This window comes from Sciurus carolinensis, chromosome 2, assembly GCF_902686445.1.
Source record: "Sciurus carolinensis chromosome 2, mSciCar1.2, whole genome shotgun sequence".
Taxonomy (NCBI): Eukaryota; Metazoa; Chordata; class Mammalia; order Rodentia; family Sciuridae; genus Sciurus; species Sciurus carolinensis.
Genome location: NC_062214.1, coordinates 10248108 through 10262436, shown reverse-complemented (window position 1 = coordinate 10262436; position 14329 = coordinate 10248108). Strand labels below are relative to the sequence as shown.

The 14329-nt window shown below is 64.3% G+C and overlaps 1 protein-coding gene across 1 annotated transcript in view; it reads left to right on the top strand.

Moving 5' to 3' along the window:
- Bcas4 (breast carcinoma amplified sequence 4) overlaps positions 1-14329 on the top strand; it is a 55465-nt gene that overhangs the window by 35527 nt on the left and 5609 nt on the right. The gene's annotated exons all lie outside the window — the stretch shown is intronic.

Genomic DNA, 14329 nt, shown 5'->3' with positions numbered 1-14329 from the left:
AAGTGAGGAGGGCTTCTCCCTGTGCTCTCCCAGAGTGGGGAGAAGGTCGGGAGGCAGAGTTCAAGGGTCACATTTCCCTTCTGCAGACAGGAAGTGGTCTGCCTGGCCCTGAGGGCCGCGGGGTGGCCGGGAGCTCCGCCTTCCCCTTCCTCCGGCACGAGTCTCTCTTGGCCCTGCACCTCGAGCTTCATCGCCGTAACTGCTCATGTAACGCAGTCAAAATGTATTGAGCACCTGCTGTTTGCCAACTACTGTGCCCCATTCGGGATTACCATGATAAGCAGAAGCAGCCCCCCACCCCACCACTCTGTCCTTATAAACTAAGGACAATGACAAGGCCACATCCAGGATGGAGGCCAGGAAGGGCCTCGTGAGGGAGGCTGCACACGTCAGCCTGAAGCAGACAGAGGAGCCTGGAGGGTGGAGGTGGTCAAAGGTCTGAGTTCCACATCTCTGTCCCGTCCTGGGATCTCCCCAGGACCCCACAGGGATGGAATGACTGTCATGTCCCTTTTTCTGGTGCAAAACCTGAGGCTGGGTGGGTTGTACGATGAAGACCTTCGCTGCTCAGAACACGCTCGCCGCCTGCTGATCCTCGAGCCCGGGGACGTTGGTCCCGTCTGGAGACCTTCTGGTCGTCCCAGCTGGGCCAGGGGCTTAGGCGTGCAGGAGTGGAGTCCTCAGATGCTGACGAGCGCCCACGGTGCGCGGGGTGGCCCCACTGCAGACCCTCCCAGCCCCAGAGGTCTGCGCCAAGCTGCGGTGGATGGTGGCACCCAGGGTTCGCGTCGGTCATCCCAGCACTTCTTGGGCGCTGGCTTCTCCGGGCAGCCTGAGGAAGGCACACGTGTCGTCACTCCGTCCTACAGAGGGGGAGACCCACCAAGCTGGCTGGGCAGCCTCACCCCTCACAGGACGGGCACCTGGCCCACCGGCTGCCCTGTCCTGCCCTCAGGCTGGGTCCTCGGGCTCTGCCGGGACCCCTCTGTGCCTGTGGCCGTCCCTGCCTGTGTCTTTCCGTGGCTCCAGGGCTTGTTGACGGCCCACTGCTCACCGGGCCCTGCTGGCCTCCGGGTGCACCCACGCACCTTTCCCGTCGGCCCCTGTGCGGCTCTTGCACTGAATTTGGCTTTTGTAAACTCCCCCCGGGGGCCAGGTGGTGCATTTAGACCGTGAGACTTGGGATGTCCCCTGGAGAGTCCCTCTCCGGTGCCAGACCCCGGCTCCTCGGCTCAGCTCCTCTTGCCCTGTCCCTGCCTGGGGCACGCGCCCCTCACCTGGCTGCCTCCAGAGCACAGGGAGGGCGCACAGTGGCCTCACGGATCGCAAGGTCCGGGAGCTCCTCTGGATCCATCAGAGTCCAAGCCACTTCCTGGCACCTCTCCAGACAAACTTGGTCTTTCTGCCTTTCAGTGAATGAAATCACAGGGCCACTCTCGTCCTGCCTTCCCTGAGTCCCAGGGAACATTCCTAGGTGACCAGGAGCCCGTCTCTGCCCACTGACTGCTTTAGAGGACGTCAGGGGAGGGAGGACGGATGACTTGGCGTGGCCACGCCTGAGCCCACTAGGCCACCGTGCTCAGGGGCCCTGGGCTCTGGGCTTCACCTCCCCCTCTGGACTGTGTGACCCCCAAGGTGTCACCAGGCTCCCATGGATGGGACCAGGCTGGCAGAGGAGGTCAGCTGGGCTGGAAAGCCAGGCCTTTTGGGTCCCCCAGCTGCTCCTGCTGCAGGATCCCCCGCGGTGCAGCTGGGCACGCTGGGACCTGCCCCCTCTCCACCGCGCAGCACGCTGGGCGCAGGGCCCCAGGCCTACCTGTGGTGACTTGTTCCAGGAAGCACATCCCAGCCCCAGGGTGAGTCATTCAGCACCCCGGGTGCTGAACTTGGCCCCACCGGGCTTGCTGGGGGAGGGGCGCGGCAGCACGTCTGCGTGTGCAGACCCGAAGGCTTCCAGGGAGCAAGCCGGGGCTGTCTACGGGCCCCGCTCGCTAAGTAGGTCTGATCATTGTTTCTGCTTCAAAGACGAGGAGACTGAGGCCCCCAGGGGTCCCTTGTCCCAGGCAGTGTGCGGGTGCCAGGCCCAGGGCTGGGGCTCTGCTCCCTGCGGGTCCCTGCAGGCCCTCCACCCTCCGATGGCTCCGTCCCGACTCCTAAAGCCAGGATTCTGAGCCCCAGCGCCTGCTCCCGGGCCCTTCCTCTTGAGGCTGTGGCTTGAGGCAGGTCCACTCCTAGCCCTTCTCCCTGTGTGGCTGTCCCCAGGCCCAAGGCCGGCAGGGTCGCAGGGTCGGGTTGAGAGAGTGGTGGCTCCTTGGGTCCTTTCCTGGGGCCTAGCTCTCCCCTGGGTTTGGCTCCCCTGCAGGAGTTCAAGGCCAGCCCAGCCCAGGCTGCCCCCAGGAGACCGCTCTCCACCCGTCACCCTGCTCTGCCCCCAGGTCCCCAGAGCGGGGCCTCCTCTGCCCAGGGACCCCGGCAGGCCTTCCTCTGCGCCCCTCCCCCACGGGCCTCCCCATGCGGGGGTGGGGTCCCCTCCAGGCCCAGCCCTCACCCGGGAGCCCTGCAGGGTGTGGGCATCCGCCTTCCCTGCCCTCTCCTCAGCTGGGATGGTGGTTGGGGCAGAGGCCCAGGAAACCTGACTCCTGTCCTGCACCATGGCCGCCTGCTTCCCCAGGTCCTCCTTCCTGCCTCCTCCTCACTCTGCAGCTGCAGTGGGAGGCCTGGGGGGTGGTCAGGCCTGGGTCCCCAGCACCCCAGACACAGGGTGGGGAAGCAGTCCCAGCCCCTCCCAGCACAGAGGTCCTGGCCCCCCCGACCGCGGCTCTGGGGCTGGATGTGGACTGGGGGGGCTGGCCGGGGGCGCCGGGGGCGTGAGAGGTCCCGCTGAAGCCGGGGCTGCCCTGTGCCTTTGAGCAGCCGAGGGAGACGCACTGGGTCCAGCGGCCTGGCCCGTGGTACCCAGCACAGGAGGGGCCCATTTCCACTGACGCAGGGGACGCGCTCTCTGGTCAGCAGCCCGTGTCCTCGTGCCGCACCCCATCGAGGTCCAGTTTTCAGTGATATATCGAGGCGTCCTTCACTGTTGCAGCTTCCAGCCGGGTTGACCTCCCGTTCTGTCCCCTGTCCCCCACCCCTGCCATCTCTGCCAGGGCTTCCTCCCCGGCTGAGGGCTTGGCTGTCCATCCTCCTGTCGCCTTGGGGCCGGCGCGGTCTGCGTCTGGGAGAACATAGGCGTGGACCACATCCCGAGAACGTTGGGTGGACGGCTGCTCCCTCTGGCCTGCTGCTCTGAGGGTCGCGGAGACCCTGGGGAGGGGCCTGAAGCCAGGAGCTGGACGAGGAGCCAGGAGAAAGGAGCTCCTGCAGACGCGAGGGCTGTGGCGCCACTGGGCTCGGCATGTGAGCAATGGCGGGAAGTCCAGCGTGGGCGCCCGAGTGGGCGCAGGGGCGGAGAGGTCAGGGAGGTGGCAGGCACCGGGCCCCACGGGCCTGCAGAGGGGAGTGCGAGCTCGCAGGCGTGACTAGGTCAAATCTGCTCTGCTGAGCGGAGGCGGCGGGCGGGCGGCGCCGTCTCCTGAGCCTCAAATGTGGGAGCCGAGTTGCCCTCGGTGCCACCGGGCCACGAGCCACGGGCGCTGCCGTTGGGCGTTTCCCCACCTGGAAGGGTCTCCTGCTGGCCCTGCAGCTCCAGGAAAGCCTCGCCTCAGGGGTCTGGGGCCCTGTCCCACCAGAGGAGAGAAAAGAGACCTCGGGGTGGCTCACTCCTGCAGGAGTGCAGTGTCCTGGGCTGTCCTGGGGTCTGTCCTGGGCTGTCCTGGACTGTCCTGCGCTGTCCTGGGGTCTGTCCTGGGCTGTCCTGGGGTCTGTCCTGGGGTCTGTCCTGGGCTGTCCTGGGGTCTGTCCTGGGCTGTCCTGGGCTGTCCTGGGCTGTCCTGGGGTCTGTCCTGGGGTCTGTCCTGGGCTGTCCTGGGGTCTGTCCTGGGCTGTCCTGGGGGCTGTCCTCGGCTGTCCTGGGGTCTGTCCTGGGGGCTGTCCTGGGGTCTGTTCTGGGGGCTGTCCTGGGGTCTGTCCTGGGCTGTCCTGGGCTGTCCTGGGGGCTGTCCTTGGCTGTCCTGGGGTCTGTCCTGGGCTGTCCTGGGGTCTGTCCTGGGGTTTCTCCTGGGGTCTGTCCTGGGGTCTGTCCTGGGGTCTGTCCTGGGCTGTCCTGGGCTGTCCTGGGGTCTGTCCTGGGGTCTGTCCTGGGCTGTCCTGGGCTGTCCTGGGCTGTCCTGGGGTCTGTCCTCAGCTGTCCTGGGGTCTGTCCTGGGGGCTGTCCTGGGGTCTGTCCTGGGGTCTGTCCTGGGGTCTGTCCTGGGCTGTCCTGGGGTCTGTCCTGGGGTCTGTCCTGGGCTGTCCTGGGGTCTGTCCTGGGCTGTCCTGGCGTCCCTTGGTCCAGGCCTGTCCCAGCCAGGGGCACGGCTGTCCCTTGGCGCGCATGCCGGGGGCACAGGCAGCCTCGCCGACCGTCGTGAACCTCCGTCTGTTCTCTGCCCAGCGCAGTGTCCTTTCACAGGTGCCATCGTGATGGATTTCCTGATGGAGAGGAGCCTGGTGCTTTCCAGGGAAGGCTCTTCAGCTCGGAGCGCCCAAGTGGGCCAGCTCCCGCCCTGGAGCAGCGCAGGGCCAGGCCGTGGGTGGAGGACGACAGGCCTCCACCTGGCCACGCCCGGCCACCTGCTCACCCAACTCCAGCAGGGCCAGCAGGGACCTGGCGAGGCCATGATGGCTCAGACCTGCCCAGGACAGTGGTCAGAGGAGCCGGGGCGAGAGGGAGCTCTGCTCCCAGGCGGAGCAGGAAGGGCCAGGCCGTGGGTGGAGGAAGGGACAGGGCGGCAGGTTGACCGCCAGCCTCCAGCCGCTGCTGTCGCACCCACAGATGCCCAGGGGCCGCTGGTAACAGAAGTGGGTGTGTCTGCCACCGAGGCAGCAGGGAGCGAAGTGCACCCCTCACCTTAAAGGGATGCAAGTTGCTTGGCACCAGCCTTGCAGAACTGGGGACCAAAAGTGGCCAGATTTTCCTGTTTCAGGGAGAAAGTTGGACATTTGGGGTTTATCTGAATCTTCCAGTGTCTCAAAGTCAGCGACCAGTTTTTCAAAATGCTGAACATCATGCAGAAAAATCTGTTGTGTACCCGGGTTGTGCCCAGCACCCTCCCCAGCTGTGCATTTTGGTGGCTGAATGGGCCCCCTCAGGCCCCACCCATTTGGAGGCCTTGGAGACCAGGCACCGTGGCGGGCCCTTCTCCAGTGCCCTGCACCAGCTGCAGCCCGAGCCCTTCAGCTTTTAGCAGCAGCCAAATTAACAGCTGCCTAGCGGCCAGCAGTTTTACTGAGCATCTACTACACAAGAAGTCTCAATGTCCTATGATAACCCCAGAGAGAGGCGTCATTTTCCAGTTTATAAGAAAGGGACCTGAGCATCAGAGAGTGCTGTTCACTTGCCCAGGGCCACACAGTGTGGATACAGAGCCTGGGTCTGACCCAGCCCTCGGCTTGTTCAGTGTGTCTCTCCTCTTCCCCTGGGCGGGACCGTAGCCCCAGTGCCTGGGGTTGCAAACTAGAGAATCTTTAGCCAAAATTGCTCCAACTGCACACGTTCTTTGGCCTGCTGAATACTCGGATGTCTTTAATTTCAATTCATTGCAGTGTTTTATTTCTTTGTTTCTTTGTTTTTTGGGACTGGGATTGAACCCAGAGGTGCTTTACCACTGAGCCACATCCCACGCCCTTTCTACATTCTTTTGAAAAAGGGTCTTGTTAAGTTACTGAGGCTGGCCTCGAACTTACAATCCATCCTCCTGCCTCAGCCTCCCCGGTAGCTGGAATGACAGGCATGTGCCACGGTGTCTGGCTCATTCCATTGCCAGTATTTAAAAAAAAAATTTAGTCTACACATCTGGCTCCTCCTGATAAAGGAGAGGTCTGTGTGGCCCTCGTCGGGCCACCTTCCCTTCTCAGTACCTGTCTGTGGCACGTGAGTCGCTGCCCAGGTTGAACACCGCGGGTGTTCAGTGACTGCCCCTCGGTGGCTGTTCAGAGGCCTCCGAGGCCTTCGCTGGCTTCCGGACTCTGGAGGCGTCTCCAGGCAGTAGAGCCGGCAGGGTTGTCATGGGCTGGGACAGAGGCCATGGTGTCCGGGCAGAGCTGCCCAGGAGTTGTTGGTGTGCCAGGTCTGGCGTCCTTCCCCTTTCACCCCTGTGGCCCCCCGGCCCTGCCCCCTCCCTGCCCCATCCAGCCTGGAGCCAGGGGGCTTTGCCTCCGGGGGCACCTCCCGCTGCAGGATCCCCTGGAGGGGCGCGTCTGGGGGAGCCTGGCGGGGCCTATCAGGTGGCGGAGAGTGACCCCCGTCACATGGACCAGAGGTTCCCTGGCGCCTTCTGGCCCCGAACCTGCTTCCTTCTCCTGTTCCAGCAGCCCCTGCGGCACCGGGCAACCCGAGCAGATGGCGATGGTAACTGGACAGCTGTGTCACAGACGGGGCAGCTCGCGTGCGGGGAGGGTCGGGCCCTGGCAGGCTGGTGGGGCCGCGTCCTGGCCGAGGTCTGGGGCGGCGGGAGGAGGGTCCTCTGCAGGGAGGACTTTGTACCGGGGGCTGTTGGTCGAGGCCTGGGGTGTGACCTGACCCCCTGCTGAAGGGCCCACTCTGCGCTGGCCTCCCATCGTCCCGCCAGGGGACGGGCAGCTTTCCCTGCCTGGACTCACGGGGCACCGGGTGCCACTCCAGCCCCGGTCGCGACAACCTAAAGGTGCCCGCCTGTCCCTGGGAGGTGCTGGAAGCCTCAGGCCCCGGTGGCAACGTCGGGGACATTCCTGGGGACACATTTTAGTCCCTTAGCCTCCCGCGTTTCCGTAGATGTGGGCGTTTTCCAGGAGGAGGAGCTTGGCTGCGGCGCCCGTGGCCGGGCTCAGGGTCTCGGCTTCCCTCCGGGCAGCAGCCTCTCCCGGGGCGTCGCTGGAGGACGGAGGTGCGGGCGCTGCTCCCTGGCTGCCTCCCTCCAGGCGCCTGCTCCCACCCGGGCCCTGGGAGGGCGGGTCCGCGCGTCCCCACGCCGGCGGTGCTCGGGCCCCTCCTCGCCTTGGCTCCCGCTGTCCTGGAGGGAGGCAGGTTGCCATCGCTGGCCCCGAAGTGCCACTGAGGCAGGCCCACGCTCAGCTGGCAGAGGTGAAAGCAGGCGCCAGGGCGTCCCCAGGGCGTCCCTTACCTGGGCCGGCACATAGTAGGCGCTCAGCAGGGACCTGCCGCTGGGACTCTGTGGACAGTTCCCATTGGGCTCCCACAGCTGTGGAGTCAGAACGCGCCCCAGAGGGAGCCCTGCAGCGGCCACTAGGCCCCAGCCCCACCAGCAGGAGGGGACAGGGCAGCTGGCTGGCCCCGGAGCCACGTCCCCCTGGACAAGCTCCTCTGCTCACGCACAACCAGCCTGGCCAAGGCCATGGCGGGGTGCCAGGCCTCCTCGGGCCCAGCCTGGGGATTTGTCCCCGGACACTAGGAAATGGACAGTCACACACCCACAGGGGGCCACCTCCGCCCTTCCCGGGTGTCCCCAGGCCTCCGCCCCAGGCCCTGGCTCCTGCTGTGCGGAGATCTCGGCCTCCAGCCGTCCCTGCGCCGTGGGCGTCCTCTGTGCTGTCTCTGCTCCCCGCCGCTGCCTCTGTCCCCTCCGTCTCTGCCCCGTCTCGTCACTCTGCCCGTCTTCCCGCGTCTTCCTTGTGTCACACACACGACTCCCACTTTGCCCGCCCCCATCTCTCCAGCTCCTCCTGCCGTCACCCAGGGAGACAGGGGTGGCCTGGTGACCCTGGTGACTGTGGCGGGAGGGTCTGGGCAGGTTCCGGCTGTTCTGCCAGCCAGTGGGCAGAGCATGGGCGCCCACTGCCCCCTGGGAGCCCTGGTGTCCTCATGAGGACCTAAGTGACCCCGAGAGGCTCCCTTGGGGACCCTGATGTGTGGGAAGCCTCAGTAACGGCTGGGACCGCGCCAGGCCTGCCCGCGGCACGACTCCATCCTTGCCAGCTGCCGCCCCACGGGGTCGTGCCCGCCCGGGCTCCTGCCCCACCTCTGTGGCACCGGTACTGCCCACTGCGTAGCCCCTGCCCCGCGGCCCCTCCAGCTGGTAACTGCTGCTCGCCACTCCAGCCCCCGCGGCTGAGCCCATGGAAGCACCGTGTGCATGGACGCCAGGACACCAGGTGACCGTGCCCACCTCTGGCTTCTGTGTAGGTTTAGAAAGCGGGCTGGTTCCACCCCGGCACCCACGGTGAGAACGGCTCGCGGCCGGAGCTCTCGGGACCTGGAGCGGGCTGCCCGACAGAGCAGTGCGGTCAGGGGCGTCCCAGGGAACGGGCGAGGAGGACCGGGAGAGGGAGCCGCCCGGCACCCATGGGCGAGGCCAGGCTGGCGGGGCTGGGCGGCGTGGTCAGCAGCGGCAGGCCCTGGGTTCCGTGGCCCAGGAGGGTGAGTGTCACAGCGGATGCCCACGATGCCCCAGCTGGGGTTGGGCACCTGCACAAAGGACAGGCCCTCTGCCCGAGAAGCCCTGGACCTTGGCTCTGCTCCTGCGGGCTCTCCACTGGAAAGTCAACCCGTCTCGTTCGGCAGTGACCCGTCCAGGTGCCCGTTCTGGCAGACACTGTCACGCCTTGTCATGACGCCAGGCCCAAAAGCCAAGGTCAACGTGCCTGTTACCTGGGGCGTCCCAATGGTTCGCCGGACAGCCTCGGGCAGAGGGGAGATGCCGGTACTTCATGCAGCGGGAATTGGAGCAGGGGCTGCCGCTCAGGGCTGGGCGGCTCAGCCTGGCCTGGGACTCTCCGCCCTCTGGCCTCCTCGCCCTTCGTGTGTCTGGCACCTCTTTACTGGGATAGAGCTGGCCCCAGAGGCCCCCGAGGTGCCCCTTGGAGTGTGTATGGGAGCCGGCAGGAGGGGCTCAGAAGATGGGAGCAGAGTGTTTGGCACTTCAAGAGAAACGGAAGCCAGGCACAGGGGCCCATCCCGGAGGCTGAGTCAGGAGGATTGCAAATTAGAGGCCAGCCTCAGCAACTTAGCGAGGATGTGTCTCTAAATAAAACAGAAAAGGCTGGGGGTGTGGCTTGGTTGCTAAGCACCCCTGGGCTTAATCCCCAGCACAATAAATAAATAAATAAATAAATTTATTTTTTAAAAAAAGAGAGGGGGCTGGGGAGATAGCTCAGTTGGTAGAGTGCTTGCCTTGCAAGCACAAGGCCCTGGGTTCGATCCCCAGCACCAAAAAAAAAAAAAAAAAAAAAAAAAAAAAGAGAGAGGAAGAGAAGTGGAAGAGCAAGGGGGTCCTGCTGGCAGGGCTGGCTGTGGCCACGTCTGTGCCTCCTGTGGCCTCTCGCCGGCCATTTATTGAGAGCCTGTGGGGCAGGCCTTCCGATTGACAGGTGAGCCACGCCTCTTAGCGGCTAAGCAATGTCCTGGAGCTTCCAGTTTTGGGGACTCCTAAACTGAAGGGAAGCAGAGCTCGGGCTGAGTCCTGCGGTGGCGCGCGCGTCAGGTCTGAGCACCTTTAATGCTGAAAGCGCAGCGTTACAAAACTGCTTGGGTGGCTCACAAGCTCAGGGTGGCATTTAATGGCGTCTGAACTCAGGGAGCTGTGATGACATTGAAACCGCCGTCTTCACTGAGCACTAACTAGCTTCCCAGCCCCTGCGGCTCTGTGAGCATCACACCCCACCAGGCAGGAGCTATCGCCATCCTGCATTCCAGATGAGAAAACAGGCACAAAGAGGTTGGTAACTTGGCCAAAGTCACACAGCTAGGAAGGGAGACTTTGCCATCCGAGGGTCTGGGACACAGTTCGTCACACTGGAGGACGGACGCTGCTGTCCATGCTGTGTGGGGCTTTTGAGGGGGTGTCAAAGTGCAAATCCCAGATCCTCCGTGACTCCTGCTTCTATGCCCACCCTCATTCCCGGGAGCAGCAGGAGCCTCACAGGAGGGAGTGGACAGGTGGCAGGGTGTCCCTGGGTCCTCAGAAACGAGTCAGCATTTACCCCGGGCCCTCATTGCTGGCTCTCCTGGGTGGACTCAGGGCAGGGCCTTCCCTCCCCACCCTGCGTGGAGCCTGGAAGCGCCCTGGAGCCATGGCCGTCCCCCATTCTTCCTTTATGCCTCTGGGCTGCTCCCTGGGGCCCGGGTCCCCAGCCCCGGGCCAGGCTTAACTCCTTCGTGTCCAGCTTCCGATTCTCCCTCTTAATGCTGAGCTGTGAACCGCGGCTGCTTCGGAGCCCTGGGGTGCAGGGAGAGCAGAGGGCGCAGAGCAGCGCACGGTGCGGTGGAGAGGACGGGAGAGGGTTACGGGCAGCCAGAAGGTGCATCTGGGGCGGGGAGGTGGCGGGAGCGACCCCCCAGGAAGGTTGGTGGCTGCAGGGGTCTGGGCACACGGGCTGTGGCTGCGAGAGGAGCAGGGTCCCTGTCTGCGAGGACTCGGGCCTGAGGTCCTGAGCCACACTCTGTCCTCAGTCTCACCCGATGGCTCTGCAGGCCTGGGCTGGAGCTGCCCAGCTGGGAGGTGCCGGCGGGCTCAGGTGGAGGTGACTGGACGTGAGCCTGGGTCGAGCCCAAGGTCTTCATGGAGGCACCTGGCGTGGCTCAGTGGGAAGGCGTCCAAGGCAAGCACAGCCCGGGTTCCGTCCGGCGCGCAGAGAAAGGAGCATCCAACAGCGATCCCAGGGCCCTCGGCCAGTGAAGCAGCAGGACAGTCAGCCAGGACAGCGACCGACCACCTGCTGGTCTTCTCCAGGGTGGCCGCTGACCTGCCTTCCCCTGGCCTCCCTGCCCCTCGGTCTGCACTGGACAGTTGCATTGGATTTGGGTTCAGGGCTCTGGCCCCCGTCATGTGGCTGGGCAGCCCCGCCTCTGGAGGCTCCCTCCGGCCCTTGGTGGCCAGCACCCTCCCCGCCCCTCCCCCCTCAGCCCCTGGGAATCACCTGCCTCCAGTTCTCAAATTTTGCCATTTCAAAAATATTCCATACATGGAATCAGAGCCTGTGACCTTTGGGGACTGGAATTGTTCACTCGAAGTGACTCCCTGGAGACTCATGTGCTGCTGCAGGTGGACCAGTGGGGCTACTGGGAGGAGCAGGTGACAGGTGGAGACGGAGGGTGGAGCGCAGGGCTGGAGGTATCCAGCCACCAGGCACCAGGGACAGAATGAGGTGGCCTGGGAGGGACGGGGACCAAGCACATGGATCAGGTATCCACTGTGCAGTGGGGTGGGCCGGCAGGTCCCGTGTGGCCAGGGCTGGCCTGAGCGTGCTCACCCCTGTGCTCCTGGTCCCTGGACCCTTTCTCTAGCTTTGGGCTCTTTCTCTCCCTCTCTCTCTGTCTCCCTCTCCTTCTCTCTCTCTCTCTCTCTCTCTCCCTCTCTCTCCCTCTCTCTCCAGGGCCCTGGAGGTGAAGGCGGCCCTGCGGGCTGGCTGAGCCTGGAGCACAGCCCCGCCCTGCTGGCTGGCAGAGGAGAGAGGCTGGGAGGCACGGGCAGGAGGTCTGGAGTGGGGGAGGGCAGGGCGGCCAGGCCTCGCCTCAGGCTGGGTCCTCCTGCTGCAGCTGGAGGGGCTGCGGCGGGAGGTCTCCAGGCGGGCCTGCAGCGGGGGCACCTGTTTCTGCCTGGACAACCTGTTTATTCCATGGCCAACAGCGGATGGCACTGGTGGCTTCTCCGGGTGGCCTTGTGGAACCTGACCGAGCACCAGTTGCCTGCGCTCCTTGCTTCCGGAGCTCACTGGTGCGCTTTCCATTCTGTGCAGACACTTCCCAGGCCGGCCAGGCCCGCAAGGAGCCTGTCGATAATTCAGCACGGACGTGAGCTGACAGCAACCCGCTGCCAGGCCTGGGCCAGCTACTGCCTGAACTCAGAACAGGGACGGGGGCCGGAGGCTGGCTGCATCCGGTGCGAGGCTGCCCCTGGGGAGGTGGCAAATCTCGCTTGCCAGGGAGGCCACTGAACGAGCAGGGCCCCCCGGCCACCCTGGCCACGGCTAGCTGGTCTGTCATCCAAGCTAGGAAGGACTCGCCAGCCGCCGTGGTGGTGCGCGCCTGCGATCCCAGCCACTCGGGAGGCTGAGGAGGGAGGATCGCAAGTCCAAGGTCAGCCTGGGCGACCTAACCAGACCCTGTCTCGCGATAAAAAGGGCTGGGATGTGGCTCCGCGGCAGAGCGCCCAGGTTCAACCCCCAGTGCCACGCACACAGAGGACTCTCCTCCGTGGGGCAGCTCCCGTGCGTCATCCGGGGTCCGACCAGGTCATCCACTAACGTCCCCCAAATTCCACCACCATCCTGCCTGGCCCTTTGTCCCGGGGGCTTGCTTGGCCAGGAGCGCTGGTCCCCTGCGGGCCTTGCTCCAGGTCCATGCAGGCGGTGGAGCCTTCCGCGAGCAGCCTCTGGAGGGGCGGTGCAGACGAAGACCACGCCCCAAGGCCCCACCCATCCTGCTTTAAAATCCAGTTCCGTCACCAAGACGGGCTAAGGAATGTCTGGGGTCCAGTGCACACGACAATGCATGGCCCCTTGGTCACAGGGATTTCAGAACAGGGGCCAGCGGGTGGAGGCTGCTCACCCCGCCTGCTCCGCCCATCGCACACACGGGGGCTGAGCCCCCACACCTGGGGAGGGAGTCACCGCACCACTGGGGCCGAGTAAGCAGTCGCCCGGCCTTGGGCTTGACTTCGGGCCTCAGCCTGGTGTCCACAGGGAGGTGCACTCTGCAAAGGCCACCACTGTGCGTGTCATTTATTTTGAAATGACCTTTGTATTGCATGACTTAGGATTTCGAGGAGAGTTGCAAAGACACACAGAGAGTTCCTGTGGCTGCCTGGGTTCTAGTGTCCATGCTGTTGTCATCTGAGACCCTGGGACAGTTGTCAAGACCAGGACCCTTTATCAGAACTCAATTCTAGTCTGTATTTGGCCTTCGCCAGATTTTCCTGTCCCAGCCTCAACTTGAGTTTCCCATAGTGGCTCTGGGACCTGGTCAGGCAGGGACACCGGCTTTAACCACCCAGCAGCCTGGGGCGGCCCTGGCAGGCGTCCTGGGTCTCTGAGCCCTGACGTGGCGGGGGCCAGACCCCGGCCCTGCCCTGGATGGCAGTCTGCTTCTGGGTTTGTCACCCACTGCTCGAGTGTCCCCTGGGTGCAGGCTCTGGCAGGGAGATGGGGCAGGTACAACCAAGGAGACCAAGGATGCACACCACAGTGGCATCTGCGGGCAACCCCGATGAGATCGGCAAGTCTGGAGGGGACAGAGGTGCAAGGACCTCCTGAGTCAGGACAGACCCCTGCAAGGACCAGGAGCAGAAGAGTCCCCGGACAGGTGGCTTAGGGAAGGGCAGCTCCGGCCAGGGTTTCAGGAGGCAGATCAGCTTGATCACTGGCTCTGAGGCACCCGGCAGATGCCAGAAGCGAGTGAAGAGGGCCCACGTCCCCTGCAGAGTGGTGGCTGCCCATCGCACTGTCCAGAGACCAGATCTTTCCATTGCTCTTAGAGGAGATTGAAATCCATTTTTAAAAGGGAAATGAAGCAGGGCACAGTGGTGCATGCCTGTAACCCCAGCGGCTTGGGAGGCTGAAGCAGGAGGATCAGCAAGTGTGAGGCCAGCCTCAGCAACTTAGCAAGGCCCTTAAGCAACTCAAAATAAAAGATAAAAAGGACTGGGGATGTGGCTCGGTGGTTAAGTGCCCCTGGGTTCAATCTCCAGTACTCACTCCCCCAAAAAAGGGAAATGACATTTCATTCCCAACATGAATTTGGGAGGATGAGCAGGTGGAGTCGAAGACGTGGGGTGTGAGGGGTGGGCGGAGTTGAGGGCGACCCCAGTGCCTGGCTGGGACCATTGGGGTAGACAGAGGTTCTGCTCAGTAAGTCAGACCTGCAGATCTGCAGAGTCCATCACAGAAAGTCTTGGCGTCCTCGTTTGAGAAAGGGCTGCGACACCTGTGCGGGAGGCGCTCCCTGAGAAGGCCCGACCTGCAACGATGTGGGGATCACTCCGTTACTCTCGGTGCCCGTGGGTGGTGTCCCGGCACCCGAGGCCCCACAGGGTGACCCCAGTGCAGCAGGAAGTGTGTGAACCCCGGAGAGAGGGCTGGCCGGGAGGGACCAGGCGCAGACAGCACTGTCCCTCGACCAAGGCTGGACAGATCAGGTTCTGGGTCAGAGCAGATGCTCCAGAGAGCCCTAGCTCTGGCGGCTGCCGTGACCGCACTGGGCTGTCTCTGCGTGAGCCTGGATCTAGTGGCCGGTGCCCGGAGCTCAGAGGAGCCTGGTGCA